This window comes from Lissotriton helveticus (genome assembly GCF_964261635.1).
Source record: "Lissotriton helveticus chromosome 1_1 unlocalized genomic scaffold, aLisHel1.1 SUPER_1_unloc_16, whole genome shotgun sequence".
NCBI classification, from domain to species: domain Eukaryota; kingdom Metazoa; phylum Chordata; class Amphibia; order Caudata; family Salamandridae; genus Lissotriton; species Lissotriton helveticus.
In genome coordinates this window covers 3786867-3810887 of record NW_027611655.1, presented here as the reverse complement: position 1 = coordinate 3810887, position 24021 = coordinate 3786867, and the positions used below count along the sequence as shown (strand labels likewise).

General features: G+C 46.7%; 1 pseudogene; it reads right to left on the bottom strand.

Moving 5' to 3' along the window:
• Positions 1-6521: 6521 nt before the first annotated feature.
• The window catches only part of LOC144805602 (uncharacterized), a 53023-nt pseudogene continuing 35523 nt past the window's right edge, over positions 6522-24021 (bottom strand).

Genomic DNA, 24021 nt, shown 5'->3' with positions numbered 1-24021 from the left:
ACGCAGTCCCTGCCAACTTGGCGTTTAAGCCCAGGTGGACCGTTTAGTGTGGGAGAGATGATTATCGGAAGCCTGTGGATAGCATAGGTCGCCCAAGTGTGCTATTACGGATCGTGTGCAGGGGGGGGGGGTCAGAACAAAGGGCAGTCGGTGCAAAGTGGGGCACGAGCTCGTGCTCTCCTTTGAGGAAAAGGGATAACCTACAGGGGTACGGGGTCGTTGTCGTTCGTACTAGGGGGTTCAGGTGGCACTCCTTCGGGGCGACTTAGGGGTATTTTAAAACAACTTTCCTGATACAGGTAGCATATAAAGTATAGGCTAAATACCAGGATCTTTAGCGGTTGCTTTAGGCTGTACAAAAATGAAAAACACATACAACAAAAACCTGGACCGTTCATATTTGCAATATTTCTGCGTACCATACTTTTTAACCCTTAACTAATCGAGCTGAGCCATTTCACCTGTATTTTAGTTATATCGGAAATAGTGGTCATTTATTCGAAACTTACCAATCTACGCGTGACAACTACGTTTGCTTTTTCCAAGAATCTTTAATAAGAATGTCGGTGCACAAATACGGGCCTACAACCACGTGGGCCGGCCACGGAGCAGGCTGGAACTGTACATGTGGGGATACTTATTAGTGGAAAACCTAATGGAGTCGGTGGTCGTTGATTTCATAATAAAAAGTGCGACAAGTGCAATAAAATCATATCGAAACTTCAGTGTGAGCGAGTATCATAAGTGTTGAAATTTGAACTTTCAATAATCATGATGCGCCAAAACTTTACAACAATTCATTGTCCGAATGTTCAATCAGTACCTATCTCATGTCAATTCATTGTCCGAACACATAATCAGTACCCATCCCATATCAATTCATTGTGTCTAAAAAAACTGCATACATATCTCATGACACCAAGGCTGAGTGATCGGGGTACAACAAGGAGTTGAAAGTTTCATTTGTACCAGCGCCATTTTGGGAGCAGCCAGGCAGATCCAGGCATAGTCAAAATCTCCACCAACTCGTGGTTGGCCCAGAGCCTCTTTCGGCAGTCCAAAAGTTCCGTTAAAGGGTAACAGAAAGGATCGGCGGTATGAACCATCAGTCAAAGGGGGAGCGAGGTAACAATTTTTTTTCTACCGGGTCATACTGGGTTTTCACCGGAACTGATCCGAACTGTAGTCTGCAGGATTTTAGTCATTCAAACTGAGGCTGGCGCCAGCATGGGAGCGCCGACGTTTTGCGGCTACATTTTCATCGTTCCGTGGGCAATCATGGCAGTCATTCCCCATCGGGGGTGTCCGCAGGGGTCGGGGGCCCCCGTGGCTCTTATAGAATCTTCAAAGTCGAGGAGAACACTTCTGATTGTGGGACTCATTTCTTAATTAACAAGCAACCGGGCCATCCCTTCACGCCGGGCCCGCTCCTGCAGGGTCGACCGCCATTTTACGAGTTCCAGCAGTCACTGCATCACAAGAGTGGACGAACCCTTGTTGGGTGAGTGGGGCGTTGGGGGTGCCGCTGGGGGCCTCCACCTGGGGAGGTGGGAGAGGCTCGTTCGTGCCGCCTCTCCCTCCCAGCGCACCCCACGCCGTTTTTCTTGGCGTTAACATTCATGATGGCCGGACCAGGCGATGAGAGGGGGGGGGTCGGAGGCATAGGCAAGACATCCCCCCCGGTGGCCTGCAAGGCGCCGCTTCAGGGCCGAACGGGGAGCCCATACCAAGCCGGGGCTGGACCAGGAGATATGAGGGGGGGGGTCGATGGCATGAGCAAGACATCACCCCCCCCGTGTTGTCGCAGCCATTATTGAAGAAAGAAGAGGAGGGGACGCCCGGATCCCGTCGGCCTCGGCTCCTCTTCTGGCCCACCTTATGCGACGACCTCCCCGGCTGACGGCTGGCAGCAGGACCCGCCCTACACGTGCCGAAGATCTCGTCTTCCGGATGGGCGTAGCCGCGGACCTGTTGCACTTCGGGAGTTTCCAGAATGGGGGTAGGTATCTGCTGACTTGTATCTATCTCATGTTACCGTTATTGGGGCGTGGCAGGCGGTGGGACAGACATGTTTGGAGCAGTGAGGGGTGGCGAAGCCTAGTTGCCTCGTGGCCGTCGCGATGTCAAGCTTGGCTTCTCTCACCATTTTCATGTTTCTTATTACGGGCTTATTTCTAACATTTCTTATTTCTAGCGAAATCATGTGTTTTATCGTGAGCTATTTCTAACGTTTTCCTATTTGTAGCGAAATCAAAAACTCATCAGTGGCCTACTGATTTTGCTTTCTTATTTCTTTCTCTTTTTTTTTCTTTTTCTTCCCTTTCTAGCGTGTTTCATGCTAAAGTTTCTGTTAACAGGATACAGTGATTACTTCGTTATTGTTGCATATGTCCTTTTTATTAGGGGTGCCCTCCGGTCGAGCCAGATGACCTACCTCTAATAAATGGTCCGGGTGGAACTAGTTTACCAATCAGTGGGGAGTAGATAGGCACGAGAGATTACAACGGGGGACAAAGGTCCACATTACCTACCCTTCACTACTTGCAAAGATTAGACAGAATATTTCTTTTCTACGTTATTTGCAAACAGGGAATGCCTCGAACGAACTATTCCTTTAACAATAAAATGTCCAAGTAATCAATCAATCAGTGGGGAGAAAAGATGGGCATGACGGATTACAATAGGGGACACAAATCTGCATTACCTATCCTTCACTATCTGCAAAAATGGGCAGAATATTTCTATTCTTCCCTGTTTGTAGTCAGAGAATATCTCAAAGAGCAATAATCGATAAAAATCGATAACAAACAATCAGTGGGGAGAAAAATAGGCATGACGGATTACAATGGGGGACAAAAGTCTGCATTACCTATCCTTCACTATTTGCAAAGAGAGAGGAACGTTCCTATTCATCGCTGTTTGCAAATAGAAAATGTCTCAAAGAGAACCAATACTTCAAGTACAATCAATCAATCAATCAGATGGATAAAGTCATCCTACCAATCGGACGTAAAGATGTCCTACTTAACCTTACCCGGACCGGACCGTGTGTGCAATTCTTCGCCTTCCCTTTTCCAGCGCCCAATCGTTCTCTTTCTCCATGTTTTTACCGCAGCATTCCTGTGGGATTCCAGTCAGGACAGTAGGTCACTTGAGAGAGGTCCGTTCGGAATTGGTGAAGTTCATTCAATCGGCAGCCGGACGAGGGCCCTCTCAAGGCAGGTATACTCCAATCGTTTAGATGTTCACCCCATCGTCTGGACCTCTCTTACCGGACCCTATGTCGCTGATGGGCCCCGCGTTGGGACGCCAATTGTGGAAAAGTCAGCCCATAACGCACCTGATGCCCAGGCTGCTGGCGCAGGACGCCTCTTAGTTCCCATCTTGAACAATTACCAAATAAAGAGACGGGCGCTGGAAACAGGAAAACAAGAACAGAGTTTTATTTCTCATGAGGAGAGCCTGTCATTTCGGACACTCGCATAGTGTCTTCAGGAGGTGCTCTAAAAAGTTTCTCTGAGGCTTCGTCTTTTATACACATGTTTATGATGCACAAACATTCCTTATTGCAATAAAGACGCTTTGAAGTAGGAAAAAACATGCTTGGAATCCCAGCTTCAGGCCTATTCCCATACCAGTCGCTCAGATGTCATCCTCCCCTCCTGAATGTAACAAGAGATTGTGATCTCTCAGCCGGACATTCCTACAGGACACGAGGGCAGGAGGGGATGATCAGATCAAAGGTTGGGCAGGCGATAAGATCGGGGACTTCGGTTGGTGTATCACGGTTTTGTTATGCTGGGCAGGAAAAAAGGGGGGGTGTACATCCACGAGGCTTGGTCTTAGGACTTGGGACTGGGTCGAAAAGCCAAGTGCAGCTGGGGGGGGGGGCTCGTCAGCTGAGGGGAAGGGTGTTCTTGGGAGGAAATGGGGGGGGTGTGGGTCAAGCAGGAGTGTTACTTCTAGAGCAGGGTCACGCAGAGGGAGAGGGTCTTATGGCCGATGCATGAGCAGTGCGCGCGGGGAGGGGTGCCGGGGGTTTAACAAACGGGCAGAGAGGCCATGGTGCCTAAAATGGCTGTCGTGTATGTGTGTGCATGGGTCTATGCTGGCGGGATAACACAGTCAGTGTTTCGCGATATCCGTTCTACTTACAACAGGGGGTACAGTGAACACAAATGAACGCCGCTTATGTACATATACATTGCCATTTTCAACACCTTGGGGTCCGCGGACCACAGTTTGGCAAACACTGGGCTAGTGCATTGGAAATGCTAAATTAGAGGAAAGTGATAAATATATAGATCCATAGGTACATTGAAAGTATATAGATACATAAAGGAAGTAAGTATATTTAGATTAAATATATTGATAGAGGCACAGGATGAGAAATAGGGTAGTGCATTGGATATGCTTTTTCAGGAGAAAAGTAACAGACACACAGATCCAAGTACATGGAAGGTACATAGATGCACAATGGAAGTATGTACATGTAGACCAAAGATGATTTTTATTTATTGATTAACATTTTTATTATTATTATTTTTATTTATTTTTTCTTTTCTCTTAACAACATAATTATTTCACATGTTTTATAAAGTAATACACAAAGATAGGTACATATCTATATTGAAAACAAATGCTTATATACAGAGGGATATGCTGTAAATTTCTGTTTCCATATGGTGCTTATGTGGGGAAGAGCTAAATCTTGAGTAGTTTTCTGAAGATAATGTGGTTGTCGGTGGATCTTATGTTGAGGGGTAAAGAGTTCCATAGTTTGGCTGCTTGAACAGAGAAGGATGTGCCACCCATGGTTTTTTTCTTGTATGGTGGGATTTTGAGGCGAGATGCTCCTTTAGAGCAGAGGTTCCTTTGTTGAATGTGTTTGGTGATTTTATTCCTTGATGAAGAGTGGTCTTATTCCATGTATTGCTTTGTGGGTAATACAAAGCCACTTCAACGTGGATCTTCTGGCAACCGGTAACCAATGCAGGGCTTTCAAGGCAGGGGAGATGTGGTCTCGTGGTTTGATATGCAAGAGTAGTCTGGCAGCCGAGTTTTGAATCCGTTGTAGCCCTTTCTCGGTCGTTAAAGGTGATCCGTGGTAGAGGCTATTGGCATAATCGAGTTTGGATAGATCAAGAGAGATGGTAGCTTGGACCTTAGGTGGAAATCCCAAATGAGGGAAAATTCGTTGCAGCATTTTTATAGTAGCAAAGCTTGATCTTGCTAGTTTATCCACTTGGGCATTCATCGGCAGCTTGAAGTCCATGGTCATTCTGAGGTTTCTTACTTTCTTCAATACTTTAGGCAGTGATCCCAGTTCATTAGGCCATGCAGCAAGCGGGTTGTAATTTTTCCAATCGCCACACGTGAGTATTTCAGTTTTTGAAGCATTCAATTTGAGATGGCTCCAAGTCATCCACTGATCCACGGCTCTGAGACAGCTGAAAATTGGTGATTTTCCAATGTATTTGGGGCGTCCAGTTGAAGGAGTATTTGCGTGTGATCTGCATAGTTGTGCACGTGAGGTGATATTTATTGATCAGTACTGGTAAAGACTTCATGTAGATGTTGAAAAGCATGGGCGAAATGATAGAACCTTGAGGGACCCCTGCTTTTTGGAGTACGGTTTAGAGGAGAAAGGTGGGGTATGGATGACATTAGTTCTGTTTCGAAGGTAGGATACGATCCAGTCTAGAACAGTTCCCTCTATGCGGGCTTCATAAAGTCTTTGTTTCAGAGTGTCATGGTCAACCGTGTCAAAGGCAGCTGAGAGGTCCAAGAGGAGTAGCGCAGTAACCTCATTGCGGTCAACTGTATTCTTTAGGTCATCCCAGATGGCAAGTGAAGCGTAATACTGAGAAAAACTAACCTGGAGAATTGCTGCAAATTAAAGTAAACTAATAAGGAACTACATAACCACAGCTGTGTGACCTGGAAGCCGATTCTTTCTCAATATAGCCCTAGTTTGTGATTACCTTACAGTGCTCACATTATCACCCGCACTAGAAGAGATGGGAGCCTGGGGTGTCTGGTCACAGAAGGTCATTTGCATACAAAGGGGGTGGCAGCCTGTTCACAACGCAAAGCATAACTAGTTTACGTAAAGTTCTTGTACACAGAACAGGGTAAAGTCTTGTGTCTCTTTTTTATTTTCTTTAATATATACTGCACCTCGCTCTCTTCTTCTCTTTCTCTCATTTAAATTGATCATAAATTACTCAAATTCACTATTGCTTTATCAGCACGGCACAAGTCAGGGTAGTCACAGTTTGAAGGGGTTCCCCCACTAATATCTAGAAACAGGACTCAGTTCCACCTAGCTCCTTATCCTGCGACTGATAATTGTTACTTTGTGCCCCAGCACTGCAGACACAGGCCTCTGAGTGTTTGTTTGTGTCAGTGGCGCAAGAGAGGAAAAGAGAATTTGAAAAAATTAGCCCTTCTTTTGCTTAATACATTGTAAATGTGAAACACTTTGGGGCTGGATAAAGAATAACATCAGGAAACAAACGCAAATTAAAAGTACATTTTATTTATCCGCTGAAAACTGTTTAAGAATGTAATTTCCAAGTTCCACATATCTGCTTAAAAATATTTACACTTTCAGTAATTTCCGAGTTTGGTCACAAACTAATAGTGGGTAAAACACATGATGTGTAAAAACTGAAACCAAAAACCTTATTTTTACGTTATTTTATGTTTCTTGTTTTTAAAACAGGCCGTCAACCTTTCACATGAGAATTATTATAAGGGGCTGACATCACGTCTTGTGATGTCACTACATGTGATGTCACTGTGATTTGCATATGATAATGGGATCCTTCACTATTTTCCTTCCTTGTGCCCTGTTTATTGGCATGACATGGGTATATAGGTATTAAAAATAAACATATCAATTCACAGGTGTTCAGCCCGTTTCTCTGGTGATGTCACATATTGACATGTATTCGGCTGCTTCTTCTATTTTTAGGTGGGTACAAAGAACGTGCTGTTCCCCCTTCTTCCATTTCTCTCTTTTTCTCCCCCTTTTTTTGTCTCTCTCGCTCTCTTTATCTCTCCCCCCTATCTATCTCCCACACACTCCTGTTACCGTTAGCTTCATAAATGTCACTGCCACTTCTGGCATTCGTACAAAAATCCTTTAGAACATTTGAGGACAAGGGACAATCAAGTGTGGAAGACGAGTTGCTGGGAGTGCAACGGATTGTCCTGGCACATATATGCTTTTGATGTGGGATTTCGCTATTTCACCACATTCTTCAAACAGAGTCTACTGCTTACAATGGCTCAATTCTGGTAAAAAGTAGAGTTTGGCAAGATACAAAATTAACAGGAAGAGCCAAGTCGGAGAGGAGCCACGGGTCACACTTAGTTATAAGGCCCGAGGCATGAGCTGATCCATCAACCGATAGCAGTGTGTAAAGGATGCAGCAAACGTTACTTGAAAACATGGTATATGCTATTTTATATCTAAAAATAGGTTATTTCGTGAACACCTGTGCTTTGCTTTAGTTCATTACACATACTGCAGTGGCATTTGTTAATAGTAATATATACATTTTACCAATGAAGCTTCCATCTCCAGAGCCCTTTCAACATGTCCAGTCTGGGTGTGTTTTGTTTGTAGGGTTTATCACTAATCCGACAAGTTAAAAGAAAATATCGTTGTTAGTCCCAGTATTGTTCAGTGTTGCTTTTACTGGTAGTGTGATCAAGTGCGATTGAATGTTTTTCTTTGTATCTCTTCTTCACCAACTAAAAATCTAAAATGTTTCTTTTCTTTTAATTCACATTGTGCTCGCCTCCCACAGTGTATCCTAGTGCATCATGCCGCTTTGCTATGTGTATGGAAGTGAACAATCACTGGAAAAAAAACACTTTTATAATTCTGAAAATACTGTTATCTGTTTTTCTTCTCTACTGCTAGTCGGGTCTCCTATCATCTGGTATTTCAATGTCCCACATAATTTGAAATGTATTTTTCCCTAATTCATTCCTCTCACAATAACTGTGTGTTCGCTGATGTCTTTGTAGGTTTTCGAATTGACTAAAACTCTTCACACATTCACTGCATTTAAATGGTTTTTCTCTTGTGAGTTCGCTGATGATACCTTAATGCTGAATAGCCACCAAAACTACTGTCACATTCACTACAATGATAGGGTTTTTCCCCCGTGTGTGTTCGCTGATGACTTTGTAGCTGGGATAATCGACCAAAGCCCTTCCCACATTCATTGCACTTAAATGGCTTTTCCCCTGTGTGTGTTCGCTGATGATTCCTTAATGCTGAATAGCCGCGAAAACTACTGTCACATTCACTACAATGATAGGGTTTTTCCCCTGTGTGTGTTCGCTGATGAATTTTTAGGTCTGATAACTGACTGAAGCTTTTCACACATTCACTGCACTTGAATGGTTTTTCCCCTGTGTGTGTTTGATTATGTTTTTGAAGGTGTGATAACTGACTAAAGCACTTTGCACATTCACTGCACTTGAATGGTTTTTCCCCTGTGTGTATTCGCTGATGTGTTTGAAGGCTTGATAATTGACTAAAGCTCTTTACACATTCATTGCACTTGAATGGTTTTTCTCCTGTGTGTGTTCGCTGATGACTTTGGAGGTTTGATAACTGACTAAAGCTCTTTACACATTCACTGCACTTGAATGGCTTTTCCCCTGTGTGTGTTCGCTGGTGTCTTTGCAGTTCTGATAACCTACTAAAGCTCTTGACACATTCACTGCACTTGAATGGTTTTTGTCCTGTGTACGTGTGCTGATGAAGCTTGAGTATTGATGTCAAACTAAAGCTCTTGCTGCATGTGTATGATTCTTCTTTCTTGTTTAGTGTCTGTGGGTCGGGTATATATTTGTCTAAATCCCATGACTGCATTTCCTGATGGGCCAACATGGCTGATAAAGCATTTGTGTTTTTCTCACACACTTTATATGTGTGCAGTATTTTGCATGTTTGATTTCTGTTTTAAAAATAAAATGCAATAGCCCCATATATTTGCCACACTCCTAATACGTAGAAGGTGTCTTTGTAGTCGATAGTGCCTTTTGATCGGATTATGGCTATGCACGATTGCGGGAAAAGATGTTTCTTCCTTCAGGCCGGTGCAAATCGGGACAGTCTGTTGTATTTTAGATAGAAGAACTCCTCTTTCCTTTACCCGTCAGTTGTCTGGCTCCGCTCTGTTGTGTTCTTCTCTGGTTACTGTTGTTTTTTCAGAAAGAGTTTACAATTCTCCTAGAGCATGGAATGATGGCTTGTCATCATTTTTAGAAAACAGAGCACTGTGGTAATCACATCATACCGATCCCATGATCAAAGCTGGTGTTGGACACTTGTTTATACAGGAGGCGGTTTCTTATCGTTGTTGCCTTAATTTTCCTAAGGTCATTTCTTCGTTTTGTGGCGTGGAGGTGCACAGCTCAGCCTCTTACAATCACTGAACTGCCTTGATGCTTCATCCGAGATCTGTCCGTTTGTGTGCAGGTTCCTCTGTCGCCGAATGCGCTGATGTTTTCCTGAATACTGTAGCTCATTATTTCTGCTATTATTGAAGATTTACAGAATTAGCTTCGTTATTGATGGTCATTTCATACATTCAAGGCTTGTTTTCTGTTGGATGTAAAGATATTTAAAATTACTAAATTGAAACATAATGGAATGAGAATTCACAACGTTTAACTGGTTGTAAAAGACATTTCGGTGGAGTTTTACCAAATCTCCATGCAATGCAGCGCAACTCACCCTCCCCCCAGGGAACAGGAGAGCACCATATTTTCAAAGATATGACTCTCTCCTTCCCTTTCCCTTGCACCGGCACTGATTACAGCAGCCCTGCGCCATCCACACACCTTAGCACCAGAGTGCTAGCGTGTGTGTGTGACTCCAGCATAGGTTTTGTACAGGAAAGACACCCTAGACATGAGGGAAAGCTTTTACCACTTTGTATGCGTGTTGCACAGTGCATCACGCATGCAAAGTCAGAAAAGGAAGGAGAAAATAAAGCATTTCTCCTTCCTTGCGCCTAGTTTAAAAGGGTGCAGTTTTCTCACGCTAAACCCAATCTACTGTATTTGGTAAATTGGGTTTAGCGTGAGAAACCTTGGGTGGTTGCAATGGAACGCCCATGCACACCCTTAAAAGGCCCCCATAGTGCAAAGTAATGTGCAGCAGTGCTATGCGATGCTTCACATTACTTTTACATTATTTGCTGGAACGAAAATTAGGAAAAGAAATATTTTGCACTGTTTTGTGCCACTTTTGTGACACAAACACGGCGCAAAATCTTAGTAAATCAACCCCTTCTTCTTTACCACCTTTGAAACTTAGCAAGGAATATTTCATCATACACAGATATTTAACTAAAAGTTCTGTTGATCTGGTGACATCTTATTAATATCTGAAAAGGAGGTTCAAGATAGATGCATATGGTTAAGACATCATTCAAATAACAATAGATTTTAGAAAAAGAGATGGATCAGGCGGGGCTGCGAAATTTCCAGTAACTCTTTGCGAAGTATATAACAAAAGTAACTCCATTCACTCACTTCATCTCGTTTCTTTCCTATTCACTTAAGATCATCTCAAATACCAACTCCTGTCTTTACTCACTTTTCATAAGTCACCTTTGACACTGTCAATAGCTCCCTTGGTTCAAGAATTTCTGGGTTTTTCTAACCTGGAAGATTGGAACATTATTGTGGGTTGAGGGGGTTTCCTATCGCCATAACATCTGTCCATCTCCCTGAAACTAGTGCAGCTTACAGCACCTGGTTCTGACCCTGAAAGACAACTTTCAAAAGCAAGTCTTAAGTTCTTCCTAAAGTAGATGAAGTTCTGGAAGATGCAGCTCCTTTGGGGGCTTTTTGTAAAACAGAACGAGGGGTTCACTGTAGGGCCCGTCCTTCATATTATGTGCGCAGATAAGGCAAACAAACGTTGATTCATATAATTTAATATTCAACGATATCAGTAATTTAGTACTTATAGAGAATCCTTCACAACTAACCCTGGGTGAAGTATTACACTACGCTCGTGTAGGTTGCAAAGTTTGCGGTACTTTGACCTACGTGTATTGCATGTAGCACAGTGCAAACACGCATAGCATAGCGTAGCGTTGTGCAGCAGTCATTTTGTGCTTGCTCGTGGTCCTCAACGTCAAGTTGGCGACCGCGAGCGAGCAAAAATTATATCCCGGCAAGACTTTTTCCTTGTTCGCGATCAGCAACTTCAAGTTGCCGATCGCAAGCGTGGAAAATAAACCTCCAGGTGAGATTCTCAATGCGGGGAGGTCAGGTTTCTCATTGCAAGTGGGCGCGTATGCTTGCGACCTCTCACGATGCGAAACTACCAGTTTGCGTTGAGAAAGCTGCTGCTCGAGTAGAAATCTACTTGAGCGCCAGAAAACGACTGCTTGCACTGTGCACGATGCAGTTTGCCTAGCTACACGTAGCTCGCGTAGTGCGAAGTACACTTTGCGTAGCTACGGGTAGTGCTACTACGTGACCTACGCTCAGGGTTAATCACAACCAATAATTTACCTGACACATCCCCGCAACAGATGTGTGTATATTACTCTTTTTCCCCTCTTTTCCACCATTACTTTGCGAAGTACATAACAAAAGTAACTCCATTCACTCACTTTGTCTCGTTTCTTTCCTATTCACTTAAGATCATCTCAAATACCAACTCCTGTCTTTACTCACTTTTCATAAGTCACCTTTGACACTGTCAATAGCTCCCTTGGTTCAAGCATTTCTGGTTTCTTCTAACCTGGAAGATTGGAACATTATTGTGGGTTGAGGGGGGTTTCCTATCGCCATAACATCTGTCCATCTCCCTGAAACTAGTGCAGATTACAGCACCTGGTTCTGGCCCTGAAAGACAACTTTCAAAAGCAAGTCTTAAGTTCTTCCTAAAGTAGATGAAGTTCTGGAAGATGCAGCTCCTTCGGGGGCTTATTGTAAAACAGAACGAGGGGTTCACTGTAGGGCTCCTCCTTTATATTATGTGCGCAGATAAGGCAAACAAACGTTGATTCATATAATTTAATATTCAACGATATCAGTCATTTAGTACTTATAGAGAATCCTTCACAACTAACCCTGGGTGTAGTATTACGCTAAGCTTGTGTAGGTTGAAAAGTTTGCGGTACTTCGACCAACGTGTATTGCATGTAGCACAGTGCAAACACGCATAGCATAGCGTAGCGTAGTGTAGCAGTCATTTTTTGCTCGCTCGCGGTCCTCAACGTCAAGTTGGCGACCGCGAGCGAGCAAAAATTACATCCCGGCAAGACTTTTTCCTTGTTCGAGATCAGCAACTCCAAGTTGCCGATCTCAAACGTGGAAAATAAACCTCCAGGTGAGATTCTCAATGCGGGGAGGTCAGGTTTCTCATTGCAAGTGGGCACGTATGCTCGCGACCTCTCACGATGCGAAACTACCAGTTTGTGTTGAGAAAGCTGCTGTTCGAGTAGAAATCGACTTGAGCGCCAGAAAACGACTGCTTGCACTGTGCACTACGCAGTTCGCCTAGCTACACGTCGCTCGCGTAGTGCGAAGTACACTTTGCGTAGCTACGCGTAGCGCTACTACGCGACCTACGCCCAGGGTTAATCACAACCAATAATTTACCTGACACATCCCCGCAACAGATGTGTGTATATTACTCTTTTTCCCCTCTTTTCCACCATTACATGGTATCTGGCATGATGTTGTTCGTTTGGGGCCCAGGATGCCATTTAGTGACTGAATAGGTATTTGGCAGAGTGGGAGGAGGTGTCAGTTATCCACAGGTGATGCGGCATTTGTACCTTTCCATATTTCTCATATTCAAGTTTACCTTATTTCCTGTCCTTTGGCCCCCCTACTGCCCTCTGGCTGCGCACTCACTGTGTGGGGTTAATCAGAAGTCAGATAACGGGCTGATAGTCACAAGGCCATGGTTCTTACTTTTTCTACAACACTGATTGCAGACATAGGGCCTAGTTTAGAGTTTGTCTAACAGATTATTGCCTCAAAACCAGGGGTGGGTGAAGAATTCCGTTGTGCCGGCGGAGCTCATTTCAAAAAACGCCACGAAGTGATGCACAACTGATTTTTTTTCTCAAGCGGTTCGCCAACTGTAAGGTGGCACGCGCTTGGGAGAAAAAATAACATGCTAGACCTCCTCCTGGCGAGATTTCTCATTGCGGCAGGTCGCGGCAGGTCACGACCACTCGAGTGTAGAAATCTGCCATTCTCATTGATGAAGCTGACACTCAAGTAGAATGTCAATTTGAGTGGCAGGAAGCAGCAGCGCCCTCTGGCCCTCTGGCGTGACGCGTAGTGCCTTTCGTGCTGATTTTATAGTGCGGGACAAACTCCGGGAACTAAAAATCAGTGCGAGCAGCACGACTTAGCAAACTCTGCCACTTGCGGAAGTCCGCAGAGTAGGGCAGACTTTTTCTGGCACTTCATGGAGCTCCCAGGAGTAAAACTCTGCAAACTACACCAAAGCCTAATCAAAATGTGACAGATATCCTGTCTGCCTTATTATAATTGCCACAGGATGTAATGCATTTTTAATGGGTCGGGCAGGACGCCTGTCACATTTGTGATGGAATAAACAATTTGCTGAAAACTAAATTAGTTGGTGTACATTGTGTCCAGTGTGGCTAGCTGGGCTTGAAGGATCTTGTGGTTTGTGGGTCTCTCACTGCTTTGAGGTCACCGCCAGGCAGAACTTCTGTCAGTCGTGCCTTGTGCAGATATTCCTTTCCTTCTTTGACAGATAACTAATTGTGTTTTCTTTAACCCCCCAGTTTTTCTTTTTGTTTTGGGTACATAGTTGTATATTTTGTATATATTGTAATTACTAGTTTCGATTACTGTATATAGTCTGGTCACCTCCCTTTTTTGTGATTCAATACCTTGTCCTTCGTTGAAAATTATATCATTCATTGTTGATAAAAAGATTGTAAAAAACAGGTTAATAAATGGTCTCCTGTTTTGAAGTAGTGTTTGCTTAATTCGTCCCTTAGTACCTTTTGTTCTACTTCTTCATCTATGTGATGCTCCTTGCCTAGGTATGGGAGGGTAATTTGGGCAGAACCCCTGTTCATTGCGTGATATTCCTTTCTAGGCAGGACTTCTGTCAGCTGCGCCCTGCACAGATCTTCCATCCAGGCAGGACCTTCGTCTGCTGCACCTTGTGAAGATTTTCATTCCAGGCAGGACTTCTGTCAGCTGTGCCTTGTGCAGATCTTCCTTCCAGGCAGGACTTCTGTCAGCTGCACCTTGTATCGATCTTCCTTCCAGGCAGGACTTCTGTCAGCTGTGCCTTGTGCAGATCTTCCTTCCAGGCAGGACTTCTGTCAGCTGCACCTTGTATCGATCTTCCTTCCAGGCAGGACTTCTGTCAGCTGCGTCTTGTGTAGATCTTCCTTCCTGGAAGGACTTCTGTCAGCTTTTCCTTGTGCAGATCTTCATTCCAGGCAGGACTCCTGTAAGCTGCGCCTTGTGCAGATCTTCCTTTCTAGGCAGCGCTTCTGTCAGCTGTGCTTTGTGCAGATTTTCCTTCCAGGGTGGACTTCTGTCAGCTGCACCTTGTGCAGATCTTCCTCCCTGGCAGGGTCTTCTGTCAGCTGTACCTTGTGTAGATCTGCTTTCCAGACAAGGGCTTTTTTCCTCAATGATGAGTTCAAAAGTCGGGAGAGGTAGAACTGGTCTAGGTCACCTTCTTTATTGGAGTTTAACTGGTCAAGCCACAGAGCTCGAGCTCTGAGATGAAGGAGAGTCTGGATGTTCTGAGCTCCGTAGAACATTGGGACAGTCCTAGCACATCTACCACACACTACAAGACTTCAAGAGTCACGCTACAAGTGTGCTCCAAGGTTTTATTAAACCACTGTATATCAACACCTCCTTCGACACCACCACCTTCCCTGAGAGCTGGAAGCACGCCGAACTCAGCGCCCTGCTAAAGAAACCTACAGCGGACCCCACCGAACTCAAGAATTACCGCCCCATCTCGCTCCTCCCGTTCCCGGCCAAAGTCATCGAGAAGACCGTCAACAAACAGCTGGCCGCCTTCCTCGAGACGAATGGATCCCTCGACCCATCACAGTCTGGCTTCCGAGCCAACCACAGCACCGAGACCGCCCTCATCGCTGCCACCGATGACATCCGAGCCCTGATGGACAACGGAGAAACAGCGGCCCTCATCCTCCTAGACCTCTCCGCGGCATTCAACACTGTCTGCCACCGCACCCTAGTGCAGCGCCTCAGCAACGTCGGAATCCAGGAGAAGGCACTGGAATGGATCATCTCCTTCCTCGACGGAAGAACACAGAGAGTCCGTCTACCACCGTACAAGTCAGAGGCCACCGAAGTCATCTGCGGCGTCCCGCAAGGATCCTCGCTGAGCCCCACCCTCTTCAACGTCTACATGAGCCCCCTCGCGGCCATCGCACGCCAACACAACCTCAACATCATCTCCTACGCCGACGACACCCAGCTGATCCTCTCCCTGACCAACGACCCCGCCGCCGCCAGAGCCAACCTTCACGAAGGGATGAAAGACGTAGCCGAGTGGATGACGACCAGCCGCCTGAAACTGAACTCAGACAAGACGGAAGTCCTCATCCTGGGCTCCTCGCCCTCCGCCTGGGACGACTCCTGGTGGCCCCCCGCCCTGGGCAGCGCACCCAAACCGACAGACCACGCACGCAACCTGGGCTTCATCTTGGACTCCTCCCTCACCTTGACCAGACAAGTCAACTCCGTCTCCTCGTCATGCTTCAACATCCTGCGCATGTTACGGAAGATCTTCAGGTGGATCCCCACCGAGACCAGGAAGACGGTCACCCAGGCCCTCGTCACCAGCCGACTGGACTACGGCAACGCCCTCTACGCCGGAACCACCGCCAAGCTCCAGAAGAGACTCCAGCGGATCCAGAACGCCTCAGCCAGACTCATCCTCGACATCCCACGACACAGCCACATCTCCGGACATCTGAGAGACCTGCATTGGCTCCCCGTCAACAAAAGAATCACCTTCCGCCTCCTCACCCACGCACACAAAGCCCTACACGATCAAGGCCCGAGCTACCTCAACAACCGCATCAACTTCTACGCTCCCAAACGTCATCTCCGATCAGCCAGCCACGCCCTCGCTGCCGTCCCCCGCATCCGAAGAACGACAACAGGAGGAAGGTCCTTCTCCTACCTGGCCGCCAAGACCTGGAACTCCCTCCCTCCCGACCTGCGCCTGACCCAAGACCACCTCTCCTTCAGGAAGAAGCTCAAGACCTGGCTATTCGAGCAGTAGCAGCACTCCCCCCCCCCCCAAGCGCCTTGAGACCCTCCGGGTAAGTAGTGCGCTCTATAAATGTCTGTGATTGATTGATTGACTGTATCTGAACATCCCCTGGCAAATGCCAACTAGAGAATAAGCATCCTGCCTGCACCAGCAGAAAGCAGAAAGCTTTTCAGCACATTGAGGTATACATGGACTTTCTCTATCTTAACTGAAGATGTTAAGCATTGGTAACATCTATCGCCTTTGGACAAGGTCCACCATTTCAGAATGTTACTCATCCTGTGCAGGCACAAACCCTCAAGTCCGTATTGCATGAAGCTGGGTGGTTCTCACCCAAAAGAGGGCCCTCCACTAATTGCTGACATTTTCTTACAGCCCCTGGACAGCCGTGGCAACACACAGACCAACTACACCCCCTCAGGGATCACCCGTCCATCTGCCAGGATGAAGACTCAGATCTTTCAACCTTCTCTGTTACCGTCTTTGGAACGGCCCGTCTCTGAGATTCATGGAAGCTCCACACTCAGAGTTGCCTTGTAAAACCATCTCATGAGAGTGGAAGAAAAGAACAATAAGTGACACGCACTGCACAGAAGTGTAAATAAATCTACCATTTTAATTCCATGTACCGTTGTCCTACTGCTGATGTTTTGACATGGATGTTTTGCCGTCTATCACAGCAGCTTCTTCGCTTAAAATCTTACTCAACAGTTTGTTTTGCATCATACCTACTTACCTATGTACTGTTTCTGACCTTACAACATCTCTGGCAGACATGTTGTGCTGTCTGTTGCTACATAAATAGGAAGTAGATTGCTACTGCAGGAAGAGTGCAGTGTCCTTTCAGTCAGAGGCACTTGATTGGAATGAAAGGTGCCATGTTTTTTAGAAAAGCTGCAACTATTAGAATAATAACATACCAAAAGCAGCACATACAATGCAATAACACAGACTAGGTACTAGAAAAACGTGACGCAAACAATGCAATAATACAGGCCAGGCACAAAATCTAATGCAAACAATGCAATAACACAAGCCAGGCACTAGACGCAAACAATGCAATAACACAGGTCAGGCAGTAGGATCGATGCAAACAATGCAATAACACTGGCCAACCACTATGAGAATCTGATGCAAACAATGCAATAACACAGGCCAGGCACGAGGAGAATCTAAGGCAAACAATGCAATAACACGGGTCAGGCACCAAGAGAATCTGATGCAAACAATGCAATAACACAAGCCGGGCACTAGAACAATCTGATGCAAACAATGCAATAACACGGGCCAGGCACCAAGAGAATGTGATGCAAACAATGCAATAAACGTGCCAACCACTATGAGAAGCTGATGCAAACAACGCAATAACACAGGCAGGCAATGAAAGAATCAGACGCAAACAATGCAATAACACGGGCCAAGCACCAACAGAATCTGATGAAAACCATGCAATAACACCGGCCAACCACTATGAGAATCTGATGCAAACAATGCAATAACACAGGCCGGCACTAGAAGAATCTGATGCAAACAATGCAATAACACAGGCCAGTCACTGGGAGAATCTGACGCAAACAATGCAATAACACAGGCGAGGCACTAGGAGAATCTGATGCAAACAATGCAATAACACAGGCCAGGCACAGGGGGGCCGATTCACAGAACTAACTTAAGACAAAATCCTAAACTTACTACTGTTGATATTCACAGAAGGCATTTAGTAGTAGTAAAGTTAGGATTTTGTCTTACGTTTGACTTAAGACAAACTTAAGACAGACTTAAGACAGACTTAAGACAAAATCTTAACTTAAGTCTAGGAGGGACCGAGGGGAGATATAACATATAATCCCGGCTTTACCACTTTACCTAAAAATTCTGGAAATAAACACCAAATGTTACTTCTCGACAGGGCCACTAAAGAGGTCCTTATCCTGGGATTGTAATGCCTCACAATCTCCACCACCCTACGTGTGGTTTACTGCACTTGTAAACTGTGCAACCTAGGAGACTCTGTGTTTAACCCTGACCTACCAATTTGTGAAATAGCGCGCTTCAGGAACACTAAGTAAATGTATGCCTCTCCCCCCATTTATGTCCAAGATCAGGGGTATTTACAACCATCCTAAAGTTGTAAGTAAAACTGTGTTTTTCAAAATGGGCCCAGACTGTGGTGATGCGTCTTTAACTAAAGATTAATTCCTGCGGCTACTGGACTGTTGTTGATGCATTGCCAGGAGTGTTCCCGGCAGTTACGTTTCTGGTGCAGTTGGGTGAGTGGTGAATAAATCTTACCCTTAGCCTACGGATGACACAAGAGTTTGATTACCACATAGACATTGCCTCTGAGGGGGTACACAGCACTTACTCTCATGGACTAGTCACCAGAATGTAACGTGGCCAAGTAATAACCTTTGGAAAAAGTAGTTCTGCGTTCATTAGACTTAAACTGTTTAGTAGTAGGCAAATACTACTCTTTCTGTGTCTCTATCCCCTGATCTGACAATGTGTGCACCTCAAAGGAGGCTGGATGGAAGAAATAAACAGCAAAGGCACGTTCCCAGCACAAACCACCAGCATGGATTTCATTCACTCGTTCAGAGCTGCTGAACTGCAGGTCTGCGCACTCTATATCAGCATCTCTAAAGGCAAACACTGTCGAAGCAAAAGGAGGGGGAGAGACCATATGGCCCTCTAGAGCCTAGGCCGCTCACTAGAAAACAACGATGAAGGACAGGACTCCAGTAGGATAAACCGATCCAACTCAAATATGAGGTCAACGTATTATGTATCGCCTTAATAGTGCAAAAGTCACTCTGGAAATAAATCAATACTAGTCGAATAATCAATGTTTGATTTAGAATAGAAGCATTGCTGTGCTGCAATAAAAGAAATCACCAGCAACAATAGCTATTCTCACAACAAAATGTACTTATTTCAAGTTAGGTTGGCATATTTTACAAGAAGGGGATAAAGCGAGAATGGATAGACAACATAATAAAGCTTACTAACTTGGCTTATAAAGGTTACTGGTACTTTTAGAACAACACAAAGGTTAAGGAAAAGCAGAAGTATTAAGGTAGACAGTGTATCCGCAATGGCGTACAATAAACCCTTATTAATAGTGACCACATAACAACCGTCTCCAGGTAGGAGCGCCTAATTACAAAAGACCTGCAAATACGGTGCACGACTACAGCGCATCAAACTGTGACTATGACATTGGTCTATCAAAACATTTGAGTTCTGCGTTTGTTCTTCTCGTTAGGTGTTGATCCTGGAAGATATAGGTCGATGGGTTTCGGGCTCGTGCTTTATGCACGCTTCAGGACTACGTGGAACGAATGTCACCCAAATATCACACCATGTTGAGGAGGCCACTGGGGAAAGAGTGGGTCACGTAAAATGGAGGGCCACGATAAACGAACTGTTCGAAGAAGCACTGGGGTTACCAGCTTCTCAAAAGGCATGTCCTCTGTTTAGATAGCTGTCCAGAGGGCCAGAGACCTGGGTGGGGCCATCAACGTAAGCAATGGCCCGGAGCCGCCATGGCTAATTTGTAACTTATGGGTCAGTTTGCTTGTGTGGTGGCGGCAAAGATTCGTACTATTCTGATATGGTTGCGTTGGGTTGCGAACACGATCCACAAACTGGCATGTGGACACTCACTTTGGGATCCTTCCTGCCCGTAACTCCTGCCACCCAGCATCAAACAAGCAGGGCTTTTAAACCTGAGATGTGTGCACCCTGCCAGGCTGTTGCGGTTGTGCTGGCATCACCGAGCCGCACTCGATGAGTGCGGGCAATGGAGCAGACCACCCGAGGGCGCGACAAACCTGAGCAATTCTTTTTAAGATTACTGTGAGGGTGTTACCAGTACCTCTGGAATGCAGTATTTTCATGGAAACCTTAAGAAATGGTTAACACTAGCTACAGTATGATTGTGGTTACTAAAAATATAACATCTGATACCACGGTACGTGTTTACACGTTCTCTCTTTTTGAAAATTATACTCGAGTGATCTTATACTCTGTACAGCCCATTCTATAATTTGTGTAGCCTATTTTATATTTTGGTGAATTCTTTCTTTAAACTATTGGCTTTCCTATTCAAAGTGCTGTCTCTCATGGGCAGACGTCACAGCACTGTAAAAATATACAAGTCACTATTCCCTAGTGCACCAACCAGGATTCAAATTAGCGACCCTCCAGTTTGAGACGCAGACATCAGAAACGATAACACTAAGCCCAGTGCCCCAGGCGATCTGAATGGCGTCTGAGTTGAGCCCATTTACGTAAACGCAGGCCATAGGTTGTGTGTCCAGCAGCATCATACATGATCTTAAACTCCCTGACATACCAAGTCGCCTACACTTCTTGATCATAAAAAGCTACTCCAGGGAGTCAAACGCCTTATCGGCATCAGCTGACTTCATGTTTGGGTTTACCTGATGCAGCACTGCAAATACTGCGAATACCGTCCGTAGATGAACCGCTGTGGATTTATGTGGGACAAATCCCAACTGTACAGGGGAGACTATTTTCTCTAGTAGGAAGGATAGCCGAGTCGCATCACCTCAGGCAGGAATTTATTATCACTGTTACGCATTGGCAGTGGGCGATAAGATGTACACTTACAGGGTTTCTTCCAGGCTTAGGGGGCACTGATATGACTGCATCACTTATAGACGCCAGCGACACACCGCCCTTCAATGCCTCAGCATAGACCTCCTGGATTGGCCGCACCTCCACTGCACCCCCGGCCCAGGACAGGCCTCAACTCCTCTGCACCCCCTGAACAGGTCTCACCTCCTCAGCACAGTACAGGCCTCACCTCTGCTGCACCCCCTGGACAGGTGTCAGGGTGCAGGGAAAAGGAATCAAAGCTCTTCTTTGTCTCGCAGTATCTGCCATTGAACCGGCATTGCAAAGATCACCCGCTCGCAAAAGGTCGCAGGTCATTATAGCGCGGAACCGGGCATTCTCCGCTGTACTACCAACAGGGAGAACCACGGTGGAAGTTGCCGGTCTAGTCCTGAGTTCCTGGACAAGGGCGTGAGGTCTAGACCAGCTGTGAAGTGCGCCGGTTGATTTTAGAACCGAGGCACTTCACCAACGGATTTTTTGAGATTAGTCACGTTCTTTCTGTAGTCTAGTTAGATAGAAATAGTGCAGTTTTATGCCAGGCTTAGGCGCTGGTTAGAGTGCGTGGGTGCGTCGGTTAGTTAGTTTGGGAATTTAGAACTAGAGAGAAATACCAATTTAAAGTAAATAGGAACAAAGAAATATAAACAGAAGTATTAATACTTACCCATTGAATACTTCAGTTCCTGATTTCTTCGTTGCTTGGTTGACGCCGGAGACTCCAGAAGGTTTCTAAGGGAGAAGTGAGATGAATTCAGAAGATAAGAAAGTAAGGCAGAGAGTGAATGAACGAATGAGTGAAAAAGAATAAATGAACTCACAGAGTTAAAGGGTGCTAAAATGTTGTTTATAATGCAGGTTACCAAAGAATAAAATACTTATATTGAAGAATAGATGAGGAGCAAAAGCCATAGGCACTCTGGGTAAGGAAATAGAGAGAAAGAGAGTAAGAAAGTGGAGAAGGAATTGAAGGAAATTAGTAATGGTGTGCTTTTCTTTTACAGCGATTTCCACTCATACTTGAAGATAGAGAGGGAGTAAGAAAGGAAAAAAATGGAGTAAGGCAGAAAGGAAGAGTAGAGTGGAAGAGCCAGAAGGTCAGGCAGTCTCTTCTCTGTCCCATTCCCCTTTCCCCTGGCTGGGTCCGCACAGCCATTAGTTAACTCTTCAGTTGGTGGCTGTGGGAAAACCAGTGGTTGAATTTGAAAAATCTCATCATTCTGCTCCTGGGAGTGTCGGCACTGTCAGTAAACACAACCCTTGACAACAGGCCTAACCTCCTATGCACCCCCTGGACAGGCCTCACCTCCTCTGCACATCTTTGGACAGGACTCATCTCCTCTGCACCCCCTTGGACAGGACTCACCTCCTCTGCACCCCTAGACAGGCCTTACCTGCTCTGCACCTCTGGACAGGCCTCGCTTCCGCTGCACCCCTGGACAGGCCTCTCCTCCTGTGCACCCCTGGACAGGCCTTACCTCCTCTGCCCCTCCTCTTGACAGGCCTCTCAGTGAAGTATCTCTTTAAGGACAGAGGAGCCCAGAGTTCATTCTACCCCATACAGCGCCTCTGACTCTGCCCCGAGCCTAGGGGCGCTATGCACAGGCCCCGAAGAGAGACACTGCCCCCCTGAACAGGCCTCTCCTCCCCTGCCCCCTGGACAGGCCTCTTCTCCTCTCCTCCTCTGGACAGGCCTCTCCTCCTCTGCACCCCTGGACAGGCCTCACCATCTCTGCCCATTGGACAGGCCTCACCTTCTCTGCACCCCTAGACAGGCCTCGCCTCCTCTGCACCCCTGGACAGCATCTCCTCTCCTCCTCTGACCCCTGGATAGGCCTCTCCTCCTCTGACCACCGGACAGGCCTCACCTCCTCTGCCCCCCTGGATAGGCCTAACCTCCTCTGCACCCCTGGACAATCCTCACCTCCTCTGCACCCCTGGACAGGCCTCACCTCCTCTGCACCCCTGGACAGGCGTCACCTCCTCTGCACCCCTGGACAAACCTCACCTCCTCTGCACCCCTGGACAGGCCTCACCTCCGCTGCACCCCTGGACAGGCCTCTCTTCCTCTGGACAGGCCTTTCCTCTTCTGCACCCCTGGACAGGCCTCTCCTCCTCTGGACAGGCCTCACCTCCTCTGTACCCCTGGACAGGCCTCTCCTCCTTTGCACCCCTGGACAGGCCTCACCTCCTCTGCACCTTCTCTGGGCAGGCCTCTCCTTCTCTCCTCCTCTGGACAGGCATCACCTCCTCTGCACCCCTGGACAGGCCTCTTCTCCTCTCCTCCTCTGGACAGGCCTCTCCTCCTCTGCACCCCTAGACAGGCCTTTCCTCCTCTCCTCCTCTGGACAGGCCTCTCCTCCTCTGCCCCTCCTCTGGGCAGGCCTCTCCTCCTCTGCACCCCTGGACAGGCCTCACCTCCTCTGCACCACTGGACAGGCCTTTCCTCCTCTCCTCCTCTGGACAGGCCTCTCCTCCTCTGCCCCTCCTCTGGGCAGGCCTCACCTCCTCTGCACCCCTGGACAGGCCTCTCCTCCTCTCCTCCTCTGGATAGGCCTCACCTCCTCTGCACCCCTGGACAGGCCTCACCTCCTCTGCACCCCTGGACAGGACTCTCCTCCTCTGCAACCCCGGACAGGCCTCACCTCCTCGGCACCCATGGACAGGCCTCTCTTCCTCTGCCCCTCCTCTGGACAGGCCTCACCTCCTCTCCCCCCTGGACAGCCTCTCCTCCTCTGCCCCTCCTCTGGACAGGCCTCTCCTCCTCTGCACCCCTGGACAGGCCTCTCTCCTCTGCACTCCTGGACAGGCCTCACCTCCTCTGCACCCCTGGACAGTCCTCTCCTCCTCTGCACCCCTGGACAGGCCTCTCTTCCTCTGCACCCCTGGGCAGGCCTATCCTCCTCTGTCCCTCCTCTGGACAAGCCTCTCCTCCTCTGCCCCCCCTCTGGACAGGCCTCTCGGTGAAGGATTCTCATTAAGGACAGAGGAGCCCAGAGTTCATTCCACCCCATCCAGCGCCTCTGACTCTTCCCTGAGCCTCGGGGTGCTATGCA